This window comes from Sturnira hondurensis, unplaced genomic scaffold (assembly GCF_014824575.4).
Source record: "Sturnira hondurensis isolate 20B ecotype Veracruz unplaced genomic scaffold, ASM1482457v3 Scaffold0018292, whole genome shotgun sequence".
NCBI classification, from domain to species: domain Eukaryota; kingdom Metazoa; phylum Chordata; class Mammalia; order Chiroptera; family Phyllostomidae; genus Sturnira; species Sturnira hondurensis.
In genome coordinates this window covers 569,882-593,244 of record NW_028090923.1, presented here as the reverse complement: position 1 = coordinate 593,244, position 23,363 = coordinate 569,882, and positions in this window count along the sequence as shown.

The following is a 23,363-nucleotide window of genomic DNA, read 5'->3' as shown; positions in this document are numbered from 1 at the left end:
ATCTATAAAATAACATAGTGTATATGCAAATTGTTTTAGCTATGACAATTTGTAATGGTATTCAGCTTGACGATGTTTACAGTTGTTAATGACTTCAATGACTTCCCTTATGAATGATGATTGATCTACTTAATCATCATATTAAATCCTTGATAATATGCCATTAGGTTAGATGTAATAAGTGATCTGTGTGATCTTTAGTGTAGTGAACTAATTAGACTAATTAAAATCAATATGTGTGCCAATATTATACTTTGAATCCAAATGCTCCTTCTCACTGTGCTGGCTTAAAATCAGTAACTCAGTAAAAAGGATCTACTGCTGATTTATGAGCACTTGAGGACCATGAGGCAAAATAAATTGCTTGTGGTAGTAAGGACAGCATTAGTGAGGGATAAGATACTAAGTGCATTTGTAAGGTCAGCAGGAAGGGTGTCCTTACACATGTAGTTATACGTCACCTTAAACCTCCTCTTCATATATCAGAACATCCCAGCAAAATTATTTGCCAGTGTGAGTACCCTGCACTTGTTCATAAATAACACTGCAAAAATACAAGCATTTCAATTTAGCAGTCAGTGTACCATCTAATGAAAATATACATATTTAGTTTAACAGATGTTTTTCAACAATTGATTTATTTTCTGTTAGAGTGAAGGAAACACATCCTAAAGTAGAGGTTAAATAAAAATTAATGCATAATTATTTAACATTATGCATTTAAAAATCTATGGAAATTATAAATAATAATTTTAGAGAATCTATAGATAAATTCTTCAAAACTAAGCACCCATGATACTTTTTTGAGGAAGATTTTCCTGGCTCTCAAAGGTATGTATTGTTCCATGCTCACTGAAATGCTTCTTCTTTATTTTTTTTACTATTTATCCAAAACTTAATTGTATGTTTAATTGATTAACGGTGATTGAACTTCTGGACTGTAAACTCTGTAAGAGCAGGGACTACACCTTGATTCTTCCCTTTGCACTATTCAGTGCAATATTCAGTGCACTTCCCTTCAGTGCATGGCACACAGAAAGCAAAATCTGTTTATTTAATTTTCTTTTAAATGTACATGTTTATTTGCTATTTCTAAAGTGAATTTTAGATTATTTACAAAATAATGTAATTTTTTAGATTATTACAGTAGTTAAATACTATAATATGTTAAAGTTCATCTTTGAGACTAATCTTTAGTGATTTGATTGTGAAGCAACGTAAAGGAGACTGACTCTGCAGGCATTTATTGAAGCCCATTCAGAACCCGTCTCCCATTTTGTTCTTCACACTCTCCATGGTTTCCACTCATCATACATTCATTTATTCAAAAATAAACACATACTTATTGAGAATTTATGTGGGACATCATTCATGGTTCTTTGATAAAGACTGGTCCAAATCTACTCTCATCTAAGAAAAAAGATAAGACATATGTGGATAGCTATAATCTAAAGTGATACGAGATAAATCTTAGAGAGCCTCAAATAACAACTAAAATTTGAAGAGGGGCCAATGACTTTCTAGAATGGTAATTGGGGAAGGCTTGGTAATGGAGTTCATTCAAACTGAACTTGGTGGCTCTAAAGAGATCTCTGTCAGGAGGGGATGGGAAGTGACCATGCTTGAGTGAATGAGAACATAATAAACCTGCTTATGTTAACATAAGGTGAACTACTGTGATCCAAACCAACTGAATGGGTGGGGGCAGCCATCTAAATGTAGATTATTCCTTCTTATTGCTTTCAAATACTTAGAGTAATTGTGAGTTTTATAAAGTGATAACTAATAAAGATTATAAGTAATTTTTTAGGTGAAGTATATTTGTAAGTAATATTACAGGTTGTTGAGAGCTTCTAACTTGTAATAAGATGCATGGATGAAACTGGAGAGTATCATGTGTAGTGAAATAATACAGGCAGTAAAAGACAAATACCAAATGATCTCACCTATAAGTGGAATCTAATCAACAAAACAAGCAAGCAAGCAAAATATAATTAGAAACATTGAAATAAAGAACAAACTGACAGGAACCAGAGTAACCAGAGGGGAGGTGGGAGGGGATAATGGGGGAAAATACGGAAGGTCTGTCAAGGAGCATGTATGAAGGACACATGGACAAAGCCAAAGGGGCTATGTTTGTGGGTAGGAGGTGGGGATGGATGGGGTGAGGGGCTATGGTGGGTGAAAATGGAGACTACAGTACCTGAACTACAATTTAAAAAAAGAAAGAAAAAACCCCTGAATCTTATGGAACACTGATTTCAAGCCATCGATTCTAATAATATTTTATCACACAAAAAAAGCATGCACTAGATTTCCTTGGTGGTGGAGGGGAGGGATAAATGATATCAATGGACACATTAAAAGAGTCATGTAAGGAATGCTCTTAAATCTTAGGCAAAACCCTAGTGATAGCTAACATAGATAAGCATGAACCTCCTTTCATTGGAACTAGGATTAGTCTGTTCTCTTGTCCTCATCCTCCTCTTTTGAAACAGAGTCTAAAGGCTTCTCACTTCTGCTTAACATAGAATGAAAACGCTTGTGTGGGTCATAGTATTAATGTTATGAGACATGGAATTAGCTCAGAGCACTGACAATTCCAGGTGAGCATTCACATATTTCATTGTTATTATTTTTATCCTCACATGGAGCTTCAAATGAAGACTGAGTACTCAGTTGTGCCATTGTTTGGCTTTATGATTTTAGGCAAATAGCTTCAAATTCAAGTTTTGAGTTAAGCAATAGCTAATTTTCCTCCCAATTATATTGCTCTATGATTCTACTAGCAATAGTATTTTAATCCTCATGGAGCTATTCAAATTAAAAGTCTTTTAATAGAATAATCCTCTAGTGAATTAAATAATGTGACAAAATAAAATCAGATCATGTTTTCAAGAAACAAAGTATAAATGGAATTTAGGTACTTTGGAGGAATAATGTTTTGGGTAGGGAGGCTGTCACATAGGCAAGATCTACTGAGACTATTCCTTTTTAGAGTTAGAACTAATGTTCTTCAGTCGTGTTTTTTATGACCTTAATAATCCACAACAGTTGCCTAAATTGCTTCCCTTCCTGTGCCCATGTGTCTATACCTGTTTCTTTTTCTGTATCTCTTTCTCTATTGCCTCCTCCTGTCTCTCAACTGATGAATTCCTAGCCTGAAGAGGAAAGATGTGTGTAAACAAGATGGTATAATTTATCTGAAATATTTATTTTATTGTTTCTAAATAGGAATATATTTTAATCTAAATGTATTTATTTTGATCATCTATCATTGATTTGTCCCACTAAGTCTTCAAGAAACAAAAGCTACATTATATCTGTCTAAATATTTAATGCCTATCTCATGATATTTTTATTCCTGTTCAGTAAATACCCCTGCTTCATTTTTCCAGGATGTCTAGTGGTCTTTGACTTATAATAATGGTTGCTTAAAAAAACAGGTGACTGTGTGCTTTGCTTTTTTGAGGCAGTCTCTATCTTTTGATTCCTGTAAATGAAAATAGGCTTCATTGACAAAACAGCAGTAATGCTGTTTCACTACGCTAATGGAATTTTGCCTCCTCTCCCTGTCATGTGGCTTGCGAGAGTCAGGCTACCTGTAGTGTTATATTGGAAAGAGCATTGGCCTTCAGTTGTGACTTTAGATTTGTCTTCTCTCTATTACATATGAGCATGTGACTCAAAGCAATTCATTGAAAAGAGAGGATGATAGCATCTTTGTGTTTTAGCATTCTAGAGATTATATGATACTATATGTAAAGGCAATTAATAAACTGCAAACACTATAAAAATTAAGGTTTACTATTAATTCTTACAAGTAATGAATGTCACATATCTAATCTTTTGACAAATACAAATTTATAATGCTATAGTGTGAAAATGAAGGTTAAAAATTACAATATGTGTACCAAGGAGTGTAGGTAATTAGAATAAGCTTTTGCCTTTAAAGGGAGTTGAATAATAGAGAAGCAATCAAAACAAGAGTTCCAGAAAAAATATCTTATTTCTGATTGAGGTTTAATGATATGACTTGAATTAGCTATATATTTATGAGTTTAAAGATGTTCAACACTCTAATATCTAATGTATTTATGTCCTAAGTAAACTTTGTGAATTATTTTAAATCAATGGCACAAAACAGGGAATTACACATTGTAGTTATACATATTTCTAGGAAATCTAATACATATATACATAAATAGTTTGTGACTTAGTTTACTTGACATTCTAATAGAGATGGTAAAATTATACAATTTTATATACACCTACATATATTTTAACTTGAATGTGCAACTGTTATTGTCATATTTTGTTCAACAAAATATTTAAAAGGATATATATTAAAAGCATTATATATATTATTTTTTAGCATTGAAATTTTAGCATTGAAATTTTTGCAGGTGTAAAGGGACATTTTAATATGATAACAGTGCATCCCTAACATGTAACTTTATGTTTAACATGTAGTTGAAATTAAGACATTTTCCAGGTGAACACTTACACTGACTTTAGTAGCATACTACTTTTGATGTGTTATTTTCACAGTGACACTTTACAAAAAGAGAAATTCAAACCGCAAACATTTTATTGTCATGCTTAATGTATTGTTTGTGCATTTTAGGAGCAAGTTTAATTTTTAGAAGTTTTTGTATTTATTTTAAAGAAATACCTTTCTTGTCATTTTTTGTGTGCTATGCTAAGTGATATTTTTGAAATTTTTGAAACACTGATTTTCAAATATACAGATAGTTATGTCACTCTCAAGAGCTTTTGTTGATGGCCCCCATGTAGGACCTGGCCACTACCTTCTTGTGTACATGTGATACTAGACCCTGTCTCTATTTTAATAATTATGAACACATTTTACACTTGTGTACATAATTGTCTCTCTGTATTAGATTGAGGGCATGGCTATATCTCATTTTCCTCACTACTCCTGCTATGTAGGTTTGGGCCTGACATTCGCTAGTTTCTCAAAAATATTTTGGAAAAAATATTGAAATAAGAAGTATTACTGAAAATATTATATTTATTTCGCTGCTAGGAAAACAATACTGGCTAAGACAGAATTTCAGCCTTTTAAATTCTGCCTCTGAGAAATATGAAGTTCTTCATGTGTATTAGCAAGTCTTTTCATATATTGACTCTAATATACTTATAACATGCTATCTGATTCTTTTTTTAAGATTTTATTTATTTATTTTAGAGAGTTGGGGAAGAGAGGGAGAAAGAGAGGGTGAGAAACATCAAGTGTGGTTGCCAATAGCACACACCATGTTGGGGACCTGGCCTGCAACCCAGGCATGTGCCCTGACTGGGAATCAAACCAGTGATGCTTTGGTTTGCAGGCCTGAGCTCAATCCACTGAGCCACACCAGCAAGGGCACCATCTGATTCTTTATATACAAAAAGCATTGAATATGTGTAATAGAAATTTTGAAGAACTATTATAAGACTCAAAGAAGACTGTAGCTGAGAAAGGTTTTTTTATAACAGTAAAGGCTATAGAAATGTAGTCCTTAGCAGAGGACATTAGAAGTTATAGCACTGATAGCTGTCACTGTCATCATTAGTAGCATTAGTTTGTTCTGGTGAGGCAGTCATTACTCAAATCAGCCAGGCTTCCTATCACCACAGGCAAAATCTTAATTACTCTCAACTTCATACCTGGAATACCTACTCATGCTTTCGCTTATCCTTATCTCTGTACTATTAAACAAGCTTGCATGAAATCCATTTGTGGAATTCTTCACTGGCTTTACAGGATATTGGTTACCTTTGTCACTCTTGTATCTGACACATAGAATCCACTTGACCTTCTGATACTAACAACTTAAACATATGTTTAGTGTTGTTCAAATTGTTAAGTCACACTGCACACACTTAACTTGGGCATGCCAATCAAGTAAGCCAACAGAATTTTAACTTCTTAGAAGACATAATTCGAGCTGGTTAAACTTTGTGTTTTAGATTTTTTCATTGTTTTGGTCATTTAGTTTTCTAAGCTGTCTCTGCATCTTTCAAGTCAGTGCTTCAACTTAAGGAAAATATTTTTCATGTACTATGAACTATGCAATAGCTTTCTTATAAATCTCTTCTTGATATAAGTTAATTTTGGTTATACATGACAAAAAAACCTGATACTTGGTTCATATATCTGTTAGTATTATGATTATTATACTAAGTAGGAGTGTTTGCTGTGTGATTTTAACTCCTTTTCAATGCTCGAGACTTTACATGTTTTTTTTCCACTTTTTCTATGTACATACTTATGTAATATTGAATGAACAATTTATCAATAAGCAATGTCTGATTGAAGTATAAATAGCAGAAACATGAAGTTTAAATTTTATGGTATGTTTCCTGTGGTGTTTAAGTTATAATACCCACCTGCATTCATGCTGTCAAAGGGAATGGCTAAATCGCATAACTAAAAGGTGATTACTTCACCTTTTCCATCTTTAATAACAAGCAGACATTAAATTGTTGTTTCCTAAGGCCAGAAATCAGTATTAGGGGTTCATGATCCAGTCTTCCTGTGTATAGAAATAACTTAAATTTCCAACTAATTTATAAGATCACTAATGTTTTTTAGCCACAAAATTAACACAACATTTAGGTTAAAATTCTGAAATTGTTTTTAAACCAAAACAATATTCAGTTATGATCTTATTATTTAACTAGACTTTATTTTAGTTTTTTAATGGATAATATTTATTATCTCTTTTTGGTCACTGGCTATGTATGTATGAAGGTTGAGAAAAACAAATTACCATCTCATAAATTACATTTATAAATACAAACAACAAAAGACACTAGGAAAAAAGTAATAATTTTATGTCTAGATGTGAATTCCATAAACAAAGTGAACATCTCTCTGAAGATTAGATGGACAGTGGTTTATGGCCCTTTCAATAACTTGATTTGGGAAGGTTAGAAATTTTTTTTCCTCTCTGAAAATACGTTAGAATATGTCACTCTACTTATGGAGAACTTAGTGAAAAGTTTAGTAATTTCTGTTTGTTGCCTGTGTCATTTTTTTACTTGTATTGAATTATGGCCATGTTGTATTTGTTTAAATGATGATTATTAATATCATTATTTTAAATTCGTGCCTCGCTGCTTGCAGACTTGCTCTTGATTGGTACAGTATGACAACAGGTAATGGAGACAATCGCAGTAAAACAGTCATCATCACTGCTGGGATGAGAATCCCCTCCTCTTTGCTTTTTTTAACCTTCCTCAGCTGGAAAGTTTTGACATCTGCTGGTTTGGGACATGGCTGAACAGCTGTCAGCAGTGGGGTAGCTGCTTTCAGCAGCAGTTGGCGGGATGGCAGGGTGCCAGCTTGTACCATCTGTGTGCCTGACATTTCATTCTAATTAACAGTAGGGTTAATTGTTCTGGCAGGCTCCAATGTAGTGTCTAACATTACCCAAGGGAAACATGTACAAGTGGCGCAGTGGCAGGGAGCTGGGGACAACACCGCTAACAAACCCATCGAGGGAGAGTGGTTAACAACTACTGATGATTTTACTAGCTGGCCACATGCAATAAGGCTGAGGGATTTTTTATTCTGATGAATTGCTAGGACTGTAATGATGTAGAAGGAATCGAGCTTAGAAAGGCTGAGACTGCTGCCTTAGGGCAATTGTGCGGGAACAATTTGCATGTTATTACTGCATATTCATACCTAATTGTGTTAGGCTTTGCTAATAGAGCAGAATGACAGTATGAAAAATCAGGACACTGCTTTAGAGGCAACAAAGCCAGTGTTTTTTCTCCCTACACTGTGAGTGCTGAATGATCATTTAGACATTTAGTTGCTCAATATGACAAGTCTACCATTTGTTACCTTGACATATTATAATTTATAAAGCAGTATTCTAATTCTACTTTTAGTTTATTCTTCTCATTTTATACAATATTCATGCTAGTAATTTGAATGGGGGATATTCATAGCTATTGTGAAGAGTTGTGATTCAAATAAAACTATATTTTGTATGAAGCATTACCATTGTTTTATGATGTATTAATTTTAATGTTTAAATAGCTTTTTCATATGTTAATATAACATACACCAAGAGTTGATGAGAAATCCTTATTATAGTGGTGCTCATTCACATTGCCTTAGTTAATGTCTCAACATTTCCATTATATAAAGGGCTATTTTTAGTGTGACTTGGACAAAGAAATTGTCAGGTGGTAGAGAGTTAAAAGTCTGATGTTTTAGAAAAGTGGCTATATACTGATTCACTTAACTTAATATCCGATTCTATCTTCTAACTGATAATATTCTTAAGAAATCTCAAACACAGTAGTACACTTTTTATGTTAGCCCACAATGGCTTTTGAAATGTTTTTATGGAAGTTCAGAGAAGACAATGAATTTGAAAATGTAGCTTTAGAAATCTACATTTAAAAACCGGAAAGATCTATTTTTCATTCCAGTTTTATTTTCTTTAGGTTTCTAAGGCCATAGTCATATCCCCAAGATGCCTCAATTGCACATTTAAAGAAGGTGTAGATAATGAATTGGGGAAAACCTTACAACAGTTTTTTATTTGTTTGTTTGTTTGTTTTGGTTAAATTAAAATACAATGGAAATTTTAAACCTAATTCTTTAATTTTTCTTAATTTATTGATTTTAGAAAGAGAGAAGAAGGAAGAGGCAAAGGGAGAGAGAGGAGAGAGGAAGAGAGAGAGAGAGAAAAAGAGAGAGAGAGACCAAGTTGTTGTTCCACTTATTTACACATTCATTAGTTGATTTTGTATGTGACCTGCAAACCTGCAACCTTGGCATATTGGGTGACCCTCTAACCAACTGCACAACCTGGCCAGGATTACATTTATTTCTTGTAATTTCTGTTTTTTCAAAGTTAAACATATTTAGTTCATAATTTATTCTAAACTTTTATTATAATCCAGTACCCCATGTAAGTCAAAACTTTGACTGTGTTGGCTTGGTTTGTGCTTTCTTTTTGGCTTAAAACACACTCTTTTAAAAAATAAATGTGGTTAGTTAAATAATATATAGTATAAAATTTTTCATAACTTGTATTTAAATTTCAAACCATGGAATTTTATAAATACTACATAGTTGCAGCTTAACTATGTAGTAAAATATTAGAGGACTATAATTGAAACAAGATATGATATGGCTCAGTTAATTTATGAGATTCTAAAATACTGACTATTGGTTGGTAATCTCATGGCTTTGGATATAGAATTTTAGCCCCCCCACCCACATAAAAGAATCTTCTATATTTGTGCATTTCTTACTAAGAGGGAAAGTAGAGACTTTCATTAAGTATATGAATCATCTCTCAACCAAAAATATGCTTTGTTACCCTTTGTGTGTTTTGTCAAAGTTTTTTATATACATTTTTTAAAGAATGAAGGTTAATACATCATTTTACAACCTTATTCTAATGTATCATCCAAATTTAAGCAGTTACAGAATACCTTAGTTGAAGTCCAAGCATAAAAATATTTCATAGAATATAAATCTAACTGCTCTTTCCAAATATATCATGTTGCATCAGAATGTTTTTTTCTAACTCTAACTGCTGAAGAGGAAAAAAAAAGGAACTACCAGTGAAAATCAAACCAAAGCAAAGCAAACAAACAGGGGACTAACTTTGACCTCTATTACACAGGGTTCTATGCTATGGCAAAATAGGATTAGAGAAATAGAATACACTTTATAATAGTTTTACTATATTCTTTCTGCAGCATTCTCACATTGGAACCAGGGACTATTTATTTACCTTTTAAACTGGATCGTCCCATGTTTGGGTATCTTTAACTGCAAGGAAGTGAGATATTGATTGTTTTCCTTTAAAAGTGAGAAGAAGTTACCTGTATCAGTTATTTTTTGTTCCAGAAGTTAAACTTCAAACATAACCTATATAGTTAAAAGTTTAAGAGAAATATAATGTAGCTATAACTTTTCATGGGTATTATTTGTGAAGCAAAATTCTTTCCTTTGTGTATTTTTATCTGTTTCATGAATGAAAATACATGGAGCCGCTAAAGTGAGGAAAGAAAACTGCTACTCCAGTAAGTGTGCCTTTCTAATTTATTTTCATTTTCTTATTTATTTTAATGAATTTATTGAGGTGATAATAGTTAATAAAAATATATAGGCTTTAGGTGTATAATTCTATAACACATCTGTATATAGCACTGTGGGTTCACCACCTTATATCAAGTCTCCTTCCACCTTCCATCACCATTTATTCCCCTTTTACCTTCTACTTTTTCCCACCCCCTTTCCCTTCTACTTCTTCCCGCCCCCTTTCCCTCTGGTAATCACCATACTATTGCCTGTGTCTATGAGGTTTTTTTTCTTAAATCCTTCACCTTTTCCACCCAGTGCCCCCAACCCCTCCCCTCAGCTGGAAGTCTGTTGTCTATCCATGAGTCTCTTTCTATTTTGTTTGTTAGTTTATTTTGTTCATTTGTTTCCACATATAAGTGAAATCATATGGTACTAGTTTTTCTCTGACTGGCTTATTTCACTTAGCATAATGCTCCCCAGGTCTATCTATGCTGGTGCAGAAGGTAAGTTTCCTCCTTTTTTCACACCGAGTAATATTCCATTGTGTAAAAGTACAACTCAACAGCAAAAGCAAACAAACAAACCAATTAAAAAAGGGCAGCCCTGGCTGGGTTGCTTAGTTGGTTGGAGCACCCTCCCATGAGCCAAAAGGTTGCAGGTTCTATTTCCTGTCAGGGCACATACCTATGTTGTGGGTTTGATCCCAAGTTGAAGTGAGTATAGGAGTCAACCCATTAATGTTTCTCTCACATTGATGTCTCTTTATCTACTTTATCTCTAAAAAATCAATAAAAATGTGTCCTCAAGTGAGGATTAAAAAAATGGGTGAAGGATCTGAATAGATACTTCTCCAAAGGGCACATATGAATGGCCTATAGACATGAAAAAATGTTCAGCATCACTAATTATTAGAAAAATACAAATGAAAATAACAAGGAGATATGACCTCACACCTATCAGAAAGGCTATTATCAATAAATTAACAAAAAACAACGGTTGGTGAGGAGGATGTGGAGAAAAGGGAACCCTTGTGCACTGTTGGTGGGAATGTCGATTGGTGCAGCCCCTGTGAAAAACAGTATGAAGTATCTTCAAAAAATTAAAAATTGAACTGTCTGATGACCCAATGATTCCACTTCTAGGACTACATCTGAAGAAACACAAAACACTAATTAGGAAGAACATACTTCTCTATGTTATTGCAGTGTTACTTACAATTGCCATGGTTCAGAAGCAGCTCAAGGCCTTTGATTTTTAAGCTGCATTCTTGATTGGTCCCTAAGAATAACTTCATGATCACTTTTATCATTATCTACTTCCAGAAGGTTTTATTACTTGTTTTCTTCTAATTTTGTTTCGGTGGCTACTGTACAAACAAATGTTCAATGAATGTTGAGATAAATTAATTCCAACTCATATCTGTAGAGTTTATAGTACAACTGTTTTACCTGACTCTTTATCTTACAAACATACCCCATGATTTCCCACAATACCAAAGATCATATTGACAGGCAGCTTTGCGCACTTTTCAGGCAAAGGCATGCTTCACTCACTAGTATTCTAGCAGCCTGGTGCATATTGCAGGCAAAAAAATGAGTCATGGCAAAGCTGGCTGGTATGTAAGTGGTTTGTAAAAGCATTCAGCATCAAATACTTCTCTTACTTTCCCTGGAGTCTGGACAGAGCTGTTAGCTACACCTCTTAGAGCAAACTTATCAGTAAATTCCAGCATATTTTCTTAGAACATGTGATGAGACACGTTGTATCTGGGAAGGACCATGCAAAGCTAGTAACTCAATTCATTACACATATATCTCACACAATACTGGACAGACCATGGATGATTCTGGAAGTACAAGAAATACTGTACTTTTACATCATTTAATGCAACTATTGGAAGTCACTGAAAATAAATTAACCAAGCAAACACACACCAAAACAATGGGTGTAAACTGGGACATTCATTCCTGAACAAACTGGCATGTGTGGTCATCATATCACATATTCAGTTCCTCTGTGATAATGGCTGTTTTGGAGTTTCCTATTCTTGTTTGGACTATTGACTGAGCTGATAGTCTGAACAGAAGCTGCTAATGTGTCTGCTCCATCCAGGAGTCTAGCTGCCCTGAGCTTCTGTTCTGATTCCTGTTGATACTCTGGTTTGCAGAAATGTCTATCTTGGGTTTGAGGCCAGAAAATTTTTATTTCCCCTTTATATATTTTATGAATCACTACCATGTATTTAGGGCATAGTGTGTATATCAAAGTACATTTATTTGCCATCTTGAGTAGAACTTCCAAAGATTTTTTTTTTCAGCAAAAGTCTTTGTCCCATTCTGTAATATCAAAATGCAAAAGATTAAAAAACCTCTTTTAATATTAATATAATTTCATAAAACAAAATTACTTAGCAAATTCTCATTTTTAATTAATAGAGACTTATTTTGAAGTTCTAACATCACTAAACTCAAGACAATTTGAAATAATTATATTAAAATAGAAATAAACTCGACCATTTCCATTTGTGTGTTTAGTTTCCATTGGAAAAATAACACTTTTAGAAATAGCAATAATTCTGGTTGTAGCAAAGCTAAACTGTAAATTTTCTTACCAGCATGTAGTGGAAATTTGATTTCTCCTCTTCCTAGCAACCAAGTGTTACTTCTATGATCATATTAAAAATATTAGATATGAAATCATATTTGAAGTAATGAACATAGAGCCACCTGAGCAAAATAATAATTTGAAATCTAAGTTACAAATTGTGTTTTACTCTTTGCTATACTTTCTTGAAGAATATTTTTATGGAATATTTCAGAGTAGAGTGATTATGTATTTAAATACTTTGTTATACAAAGAGGAACATATTGATATTTTTTAAATAATAAAATCTACAGTCATCATTTTGGGGGGTTAATAATACAGAAAAATTTGAAAAAATCATTTAATTTGGAGAGTTTTGAAAATATATTTCTGATATATCTTAGAGATATTAGAACAATCTATGGATTTTGAGGGATTTGGACATTTGTACTTTAGTTGCAATAAATTAGTTCAGTTTCTCATTTCATATGTTTAATTAAAATAGCATTTATTATGATTGAATGATAGAATTTGGATATGATATAAAAATATTCACAGTAAGAAACTAGTATAATGGCATGAATTGTGAATGTTCAGGGTAACTGCAGTTATTTTAGTTAAAAATAGTGTTCTGAATGTGATGAGCAATAGGAAGATAGGAAATGGAGATAGGAGACAATTATAGAAGACTGTAAATGCTAGACAAAAAGCTTTGGCTTTTATTCCATGAGCCAATGGGAGGAGAAAAAGATTTTTATTTAAGGGGTTATCATGATCTGATTTGTGCTTCAATGAGATAGATATATTGGAACAGTAAGTTGAAAGAATATTTAGAAAGCCAGTGTCTAAGAGAGGTAACAAGAGTGGTGTTTATGGACATAAAAAAGAGGGAACAGACAGAACACTATTTTGGAGTTAAAATAAGAAAGAGATTGTTAACAAAAAATAAGAAAATATTGATTTTGGAGCCTGCGTGATGGAAATGTGGTAGTGTCAACGAGAGTAATAAGTAGCATGCAAAGAAGTCTGGTTAGAGAATGAAGATGACAGCTTCAGTGTTGACGTTTAATTTGTGGTATTGGCAGGACATTCAGGCGATTGGCACTAGTCTGCTGGGAATGTGACTACTGCACATTTGTTTCTTCAAATGAACACTTGCAAAAGCAATCCAAAGCCTCCCTTGAAGTCCAAAAGAAAATCACATTAGCATCATTGTCGGAAGTCTAATAAAAATGTAATTTACAAGGTATGTGTTTTGTGATGCCTTTTGCATCCATCTTTAATTCTCCTACAATGGACTCACTGCATATTCAAAAAAGGATTTGGTAAAGTTCTATGGTCCAGTTATGAGCTGAATTGTGTCCCCCTCCTTCTACCATAGGATATGTTCAAGTCCTAACTCCCCCTCCCCCTCCCAGTACCTCAGAACGTCATCTTATTTGGAAATAAGGTCATTGGTTAAAATGAGGATACGCCAGGGTAGGGAAGCTTCTAATCCAACCTGACCTATGTCCTTATAAGGAGAAGGCCCTGTGAAGACAGAGACACACGGGGGGAATGCCATGTGAAGATGAAAGCAGTGATTGGAATTATGCAGCTGCCAAGCTAAGTAATGTCAAAGATTGCTGGCTAGCCATCAGAGAGAAGCGAGGAGAGTTTCCCCTCCAGGTTTCAGACAGAACACCTCCCTGACACCTTGATCTCAGACTTCTAGGCTCCAGAACCGTGATACCATCCGTTTTTCTTGTTCCAAGCCACCTGGGTTGTGGTGTTTCGTTACGGCAGCCCTAGGGTGCTAACAAGGAGAGTAACATATGCAGTGGGGTACATCACACCAGTTTTCAGTCCCTTGCATGTTTCTACTACATTTTCATGAAAGTGACAGCTGCCTATGGGTGGCCACAAATGTATACTTTCAGAATTTCCTGTATTTTGGGAAACCATGGTTAGTACTCTAACAATGTCCCTGGATATTTATTTTCAGATATTTCTTGGCAGCTCCACCTTCTGTTTGTTTTTAAAAGGTGCAAATACTGTTCAGAACTACATACCAAGTTATAATTTCTATGAACCATTTAATGTCTTTGGAGACTAGGCCCATGGAAATGACACATCAAATTCACTTTAAGTTTAAGCAGCTTGGTGACAGTTTTTGAAAAGAATGTCTGGGTGGAGTTTTCTGGGATAATGAGAACCCATCATATATTATGAAAAATGACATATTTATTACTTTTTATACTCATTAGTTGTTACGTAACATCTTTTAACCTGAAAAATCTGGTCATTAATTCTTCCCTTGCTTGAATTTTGAAATATATTAATTAATTTTTATTTCCTTGGGCTATGAATGCTCAAGTAATTATTTGGGGGAACTTTGGGGGGTAAAATATTATTTTTGCATTAATAGAATTTTATTTTATTATTTTATTATTTTTTTAAATGAGGATATTTTTTTAAAGATTTTATTTATTTATCTTTAGAGGGGAAGGGAAGGAGAGGGGGAGAGAAACATCAATGTATGGTTGCCTTTCATGCGTCCCCTGCTGGGAGTTGGCCTGCAGGGAACTGGCCTGCAACCCAGGCATGTGCCCTGACTGAGAATCGAACCGCAATCGTCTGGTTCGCAGGCCCGCGCTCAATCCACTGAGCTACACCAGCCAGGGCGAATTTTATTTTTTAATTTTATTTTAATTGTTGTTCAAGTACAGTTTTGTGTCTTTTACTCCCATCCCAGCCTGCCCCCCCCCAGCCCTCCCCACCTCCCTCCATTTCCACCCTCCTTAGTTTTTGTCCATATCCTTTATACTTGTTCCTGTAAACCCTTCCCTTTTCCCCCTGAAATTCCCTCCCCTCTCCCCTGTGGTCATTGTCAGCCTGTTCTCTATTTCAGTGTCTTTGGTTATATTTTGCTTGCTTGTTTGTTTTGTTGTTTAGCTTCCTGTTAAAGGTGAGATCACATGGCATTTGTCTTTCACTGCCTGGGTTATTTCACTCAGCATAAGGCTTTCTAATTCCATCCATGGTGTTGCAAAGGGTAGGAGCTCCTTCTTTCTTTCTGCTGCACAGAATTCCATTGTGCAAATGTACCATAGTTTTTTGAATCATTCATTTACTGTTGGGCACCTGGGTTGCTTCCAACTCTTGGCTGTTATAAATTGTGCTGCTATGAACATTGGGGTGCATAGGTTCTTTTGGATTGGTGTATGGGACCCTAGTGCACTGTTGGTGAAATTGCAGACTGGTACAACCATTGTGGAAAAACAGTATGGAATTTTCTCAGAAAACTAAACATGGATCTGTCTTTTGACCCAGCAATTCCACTGCTAGGATTATATTCTAAGAACCCTGAAACACCAATCTAAAATATTCTTATAGACCACCACAAGATCCATTGAACATTTTCTTTACATTTAATTTTCTAAAGATATGTAAACATGAATCTTAATTTTGCAGACCTCTTTATTGGAGAAAGTAATATTAAAATTTCACCAATAACCAATTAGTTAATAAACAATAAATATTATTTATTCTTTTAACATAATTTAACACCTATTCCAACCTGTTTTTATTTAAAAGATTTCTATTTTTCTGTGACTCTTTTTCTGCCCACTGCAAGCTTTAAAAGGAAAGTGACTGGATCTATTTCATCATATTCTCCGACTAAACTGGAAATAATAGTTCTTGCCTACAATTATTTCTAGCCAGATATGTTATGCTATTTTATAGAATGATAAGTACTGAGCTAGTTTCTTCAATTCCTCTATCTTTGTACATGAAGAATTTTAAAGAACTTGGAAACACATAAAGTTGTAGAAACCACAGCATCTCATACTGTTCAGACGATTGATCACTCTTCTGTACGTAAATAAGAAAAATGCATCGCGTAATGGTTCCTTTCCATATTTTGAGTGTATGTGAATAATTGATGTGTACAGGTTCTCACTCACACAAAAGTACTGAATGAAATATCTTTTTTTTTTTAGAAAGGAAAGTACCAGTGATTTTGATACATTTTGAAGGTCAGTAATGTTCAGCATAGAGCAATATGTGGAGAACAATAGCTCCTTAGAGAGTGGAAAACATGGTACTCTCATTATCCATAATCTCAGCTGGTCACCATAGTAACAGCATTTTACTATTTTCCAAGATGTAAGCCTTTATAGTTCCCCAGACCTCACTTCCTAGGCCTCCAGACACGTGAGCGGCATCTAGTGGTTGAGACCTCAGCTGAAATTTTTGCGCTTCATCGCCTTGCTGTCTTAGGTTCAAAACTGGTGGCATGCACATGGAACTAACTATGCCCACATTTCCCCCTCTTTATGAAAAATATTTGTGGGTTGCCTACAAAAAACAGTAAAAAATTAAGTAAAAGAAGGTTATTGTAGTAATCCTCCCATTAGGAAAAATCGTGCAGGGGAATTGGGGAGTTGTAGAGGCATTCTGAGTTATACAGAAGGACAATGGAAAGGTCCAGTTTTCAGAGATGGTGAAATGGTTGTTCCAAGAATGTGTAGAATTACTTTATGTAATCAGTAGTGTACAGGTTTACTGAAGATGTAAAGAAATTACTAAAGAATTCTGAGAGTAATCCATGATGCATACCCACTTTTATTTTCCTATCATGTATCTATCCTTTACTACGCAATTTTCAGAAACTTATGTAAAAGTGGTTATGACATATGTCAGATACTTCCTGGAGTCAAGCCTAATTTTGACAGTGAATCTGGTAATTCAGTAACTGTATTTGGTCCTGAGAGAGGTAGTATGCAGGTTTGGAAAGACACGGACACTGGATGGAGACCCCTGCATAGCTCTCTTTCTTTCACTTCATAGATACACATTCTTGAACAAGAGCTACAGCTATGGTTCTCAATCTTGTCTGTGTATTAGGAAAAAGTTCAGTATCCAGATTCCATTCTGGACCAATTGAAAGAGAATTTCTGAGTACAGTCTGAGCACCACTTGAAAAAATCTGAGCATCCACACTTCAGAAGTCATTGGTCTAACTGGAACCTTATTCTTGGTATTGTGGGCCACTGACAATCAGCATCACTTGGGAACTGGTTACAAACTAATACACACTTAAGCTTGAGAAACAATGAACACCCAAGGAGATTATAATTTGAAAAGTCTCATGTGAACCTGAGAATCTCTTTTTTAAAACTTAGATGTTCCTAAGTGTGCTTAGTTTCCTTTGTAACTGAGGATACTACCTGACAGTTACTGAGAGGATTAAATACAGGCACTTAGGTAGACTGCAATGAACTACATGAATATTGTTACTCATTTGTGAATCAAGTTAAATTAATCAACATTTACTGAGTATGTTGTGTCCCAAGTGCTGGATCAGGGTTACATGAAAGAACTGAGTTAAATGACCCACACAAATGAATCAGTCTTGGGAATAGGTATTTCTCAGTTCATAAATTTTTCTAATATTATTCATTTGCTTATTTTATACATAGCACAGACATTTTAACATAAAAGAACTTCAAAAATATTTTTAATTCATAAAATGAGAGTTAAATGTTTACTAAATACCCAAATCTGTATTTAGCTTAGTGAAATTATTATTTTTTAAAGAATACAACACATTTCCTGCCCTTAAGAAATGTGCCTTATAGATGGGTACTTGATGCATGTTAATAAAGTAAAGAAAACATAATGCCAGAATAAAATTATATAGATGAGCTAAATATACCTTTTTTAGAGATGATATAAATTTTAGAGAAAAGTTGTATGAGGTCTGTTTTTTTCAAACAGATTCTAACATGGAGAATTTTGTGTGGGGAATTTATTTAGAACCTCTTTTGGGAACAACACCAGTGTGAGAAGGTAGGTGCAAGACTGAGTAGAGGGAGAGGTCAAAATGAGATGCATTTGTACCAGATAATCCATGTCACCCCACAGGCTCCCTGATATTAGGAGAGAGAGTCCTTCAAAAATCTCCCCACTTGAGACTACAAGGCCAGGCCTTTGTACCTGCATCAACCAAACTGGATGTGAGCTGCCTCCAGGATAGGAAGAGGGTGGGACCTTGGGGGAAGCAGCTCCTCTTGGCTGAAGACAACTCTCAAGGAAGGTTTCAACCTTGAGGCACCAACAGCCAACATTCCAGGCAGCTAAGGGAATTGAGTTCTTCTACTCTGATGGGTGAAATCTGAAGTCTGAGTAGCGAGTCACATTTATCACAGAAACACTTGTCTGTTTAAACATACTCAGGGCCTTTCTCAACCTAACTTTCAGTCCATTCTACATTTCAAGACCAATCTTTGCCATCTCTGAATAAAATCTTTTGCCCTAGCTAAACTGGCAAGCTGAAGTCTTCCTGGAACATGTCTCAGGCCCTCTGATGATATGTTTTTGTTCCTTTCTGACTGCTCACCTGAAATTTCCTCGTCCATTTTTCTTCACTTTCATGGCCAACTTGTTAGTTTAATAACTGATTTGAGTACTATTTTTCTAATGGAAACATCCAAGATAAGGTTCTCAAACTTGAACGTGCTTATAAGCCACAAGATCTGGGTATGTGCTGAAATGCAGATTCTGGTCCAGTAGGTGTGGAGTGGAGTCTGAGGATCTGCGTTTCTAACCACTGACTATGCTGGTGTCACTGAAGAGGTTTACTTTGTCTGTACTTGAGCAGCTTTGATCGATAGCATCTCTTATTGCATGTAAATTATCTTTTGGTAGGGTTATTATCTGTATTAATAAAAATTAATTCCTTAGCTAAAATGCAGGCTCCTGCACATTATATTAATAACATCTGATTTTTTCTGTTTTCTCTCATAGCCCTTGATACAATGCTACTGTGTATTGGGAACTCTCTATATATCTGTTGATTGGTTTTGTCAACAAGAAAGGATCGGCATGTAGTTTGTGATTTTTCAAGCAAAGCACGTGAGTTTTTAGGAGTTTGCAGTGTTATGTCTGCTGAATCAGAGATACTGGCAGTGACCTTTTCTGAGTAGCTTATAGTAAAGCTGTCCTGTCCTGGCTGCTGTGGCTTAGTGGATTGAGTGCCAGACTGGGAATCAAAGAGTTGCTGGTTCGACCCCCAGTTAGGGCACATGCTGGGTTGCAGGCCAGGTCCCCAGTAGGGGGTGCACAAGGGGCAACCACACATTGATGTTTCTCTCCCTCTCTTCTCCCCTTTCCCTTTGGCTAAAAGTAAATAAATTAAAATCTTTTTTAAAAAATGAAGCTGTTTTTCCCCTACCCCAAATAGCAATATATTCCACATCCTTACTGAGGAGTTTTGGAATACTTCTTTGGCTGTGGTTGAGCTGACCATGTACCACATCAGGTCCAGGAGAAGATGCCATATCTTTGTAATTTCAAGGCACAGAAAATAAAATAATTGTGGCTAAAGACTCAGATATTTTTAGTTTCCCATATTACAACCCAGTTAATTTCTCCATTTCCTCTAGCTTCCAAGAAACCAGTGATACCTGTTTATGGCCCTTCCTGTTCTGGAGATGCAAATGTGTTAACTCTGCAGAGCATCAACTGAAAAACAGTTTTAAGCCTATTTCTAGGTAACTCTTGACACTAACGTTTGATTGACAGCTGTAACAAAATAGCTACCTATTTTTTTTTACTCAGATTAATTCCATTTCCACCTTTTAAGTCTCTGCTTTCCATCCCTTTACTTTTTTTATTTTATGGTTTTATTTATTTGTTTATTTATTTAGGTAAAAATGCAAACTAGGAACTGTGGTTCTTTCCACAACTGATTTTAAATAAATTAATTAGAATGGGTAGTGGTTGAATCTAGAAATCATATATGTTGGGAATAAGCACATTGAAACTTCTCATTAGATAACCATCTCATTATTAGATAAGTCATGAATTTACTGCTGAGCCTGTGTCTGTTCATGACATAGTGTGTCACAACTGCCTTGGGCTATTGTCCAGGTGAATATTTTACTTTTGTGATTGTTATAATTTTATATGTATTGGTATAGAATTATTAGTATTCAGACTATGAAAGAATTCTAAAGATGTTTTTCAGCATGCTTCTAATTCTTTAGGAAGCTAAGAGAGTTAATATTAAATATTTGATGAGGTACAATCATTTGAATGAACTCTAATAAGCCCTTTTAGTCAAAGACTACAGAATCATAATGAGTATTTCTTGTTACCAGTTGACAGCATATGTATACTCGTAAATTGCTTATTTTGTTTGAAACTTGAGCAGTAAGCATGGCTGTGCATGTTGATGTTATTATACAAATCAAATATGTTTAAAGAGGCTGGGTTAGCAGGGTCTCAATATTAAAAGTCATGGTTGATTCTTTCTTTTGGTCTTAATTTCAGTACCTCTTTATAATTGATTAATGTTCATCAGCAAAGTGAGTGTGAATAATTCATGATCCACATAGCTGCTGGCTTATTAATTGTTTAATTTCAGAGAAAATAACTATCTATTAAGGAAATTCAAGTCATCACTCTGAGCAGCCAAATGAATTTATACAGTTTGTTATGGCATTGTCTAGAAATAGTCAGTGCATCAGACACATACTATATTTCTTACAGAACTTACAAAGAAGAATATTAATAAAATAATGAAAATATTTTTGAAAGTGAAATGGAGAAAATGACTTGGCATGACTAAAGAATGTGTGCTCTGTGTTTTCTACCTGTAAATGTTTCCTTCTGCTTTGGTGATTCTATGTAACATGCCAACCATAAAAGTAAGTTAATTGATGAATGATGCTTATCCTGTAGAAAAAAACATAATTATAGAAAAGAAAGTTTTAATTAACTTTACATGTATTACAATTTCTTTGGAGTGTGAGCAAATGATTTTAATTCTGAGAAACTAAAATAAGACACATAATGTGTGAAAAATTGACTTCTTTTAGCAACTGAATGGAAAAACACTGCTGTCTTAGAAATATACATATTATTCTCATCAGACTTGGTAATAATTTCATTGGTCTCTAGAATTATTGCTGAAAGCCAAAGGCTGATATAAATTGTATTTAGAATAAATGTTTATTGTCTTCCCTTGTTTGGTAGAATATTTTCCAATAAATCTAAAAAATGAAAGTTTTAATCAGCATTAAACTAATTTTAAATGGAGTTGAATAACACAAATTTTACTTTCTTGAACCATAACTTGTAATGTTAGATATTCAAAGACAGGATTTGTAAAACGGACAATGTGATTGATTTCTCCCATCTTTAATATATTTTGGTTGTGTGACAAAGTCAGTTTCACATTAGGGAGTGGGGGTGCTGTTTGCCCTAAAGGTGGAGTGTGTTTGGATACAGAAGCAGAAGAAATGAAATGATGTCAATGATTTCTCCTCCCCGTCATCTCTTTTGAGCACTTAGCACACATCATCTCATAGCCCTTGACAAGCAACTACAGAGGCCACAGTACTAAGATGTGGAGGGGAGCCTGAGCTTCATGTTGCTAAATATTCTCACTCTCATGTATCCTTTTGAGAGCTGGGAAGACAGAGGATCAAAGAATGCTATGTGATCTTATAAAATAAAAGCAAAAAAGAACAAAATAGTATGTGTATGTGGAGAAAGAAGGAATGAATGACATTTTTGTTATCTTGGTTATGTGTGAACAGGTCCCACTTTTCCTAGTGGACTGTTAGCTCCTTACAAGCATGATGGCCCATGTTTAATTTAGTTTTGTATAACATATTTTATATGAATAAAATGTGGGTGTGGGCTGACATTTGCTTAGATCTCCACACTGTCACATCCAAATAGGTTCTCCTTCAACAAATGTTAGACATCCTGACTCTTTCTTTGTTCTCTTATATTTCTGAATATTCTCAAAGTCACACATGCCCAGTGTCCTCCTATACACATTAGCTTAAAAATTAAGGCATTCTTGTTACTTTCATGGTCAGGGCTAAACTTTATATTGGTGCAATTGATTGCTGCCCCTGAGCATTGCTCTATCATTTCTTTTCTCTCTTACTTTAAGGACTCTTTCTTTCTTCCCTCTTTTATGACTGCTTCTCAGCTTAATAGCAAGCTCACAGTTCAACCACAATAAAACAATACCATGCAAAAGATTGATAAATCAACACACTTTGAGCAGGTATCCAACTTCAGCTGGATCTTCTCTCTTCTTCCTGGGTCATCTAAGCTTTTCAAGAAAGGTATTACTATGCCTCCAATTCTTTTCTTCCTGTTTGTGGCCAGCCCAACGTATTGCAAACTGGGTTTACTCATTGATGCAGGTTGTTTAGAATATATTTCAGATTCTAAGCTATTGTTATTTTCATGATTTTCAAATACCTTTTTCTGGTAGACAGAACATTTTTCCCCTCAAAGAACTGGCCACTGATTTTGTTTAACTTCTCTATTTCCCCCTCCCCTTTTTTTCATTTCACTGATGCTTGTTTTTGTCTTATGATTTTATTTCTTTAATCTTCTTTGACTTACCTTTTCTAAATTTCAATCTGTGAACATTTAAGTTATTAATGTTTAGTCTTTTTTCCTTTACATATGTCTTTTCTAAAATTATTGTTTAAGATTGTATATTTTCTTCTTTTATTAAATTTTATTGCTGTTCAAATACAGTTGTCTGCATTTTCTTCTAAATAATACTTGAACTTTTCTCCCCAAAAGATTGGCAAGTAATATTTTCATTATTCAATGTTGTATATATATAAATATTTATTATGTTTTCTCTTTATATCATGTGATATTTAGAAATATCTTTAGGCCCTGGCTG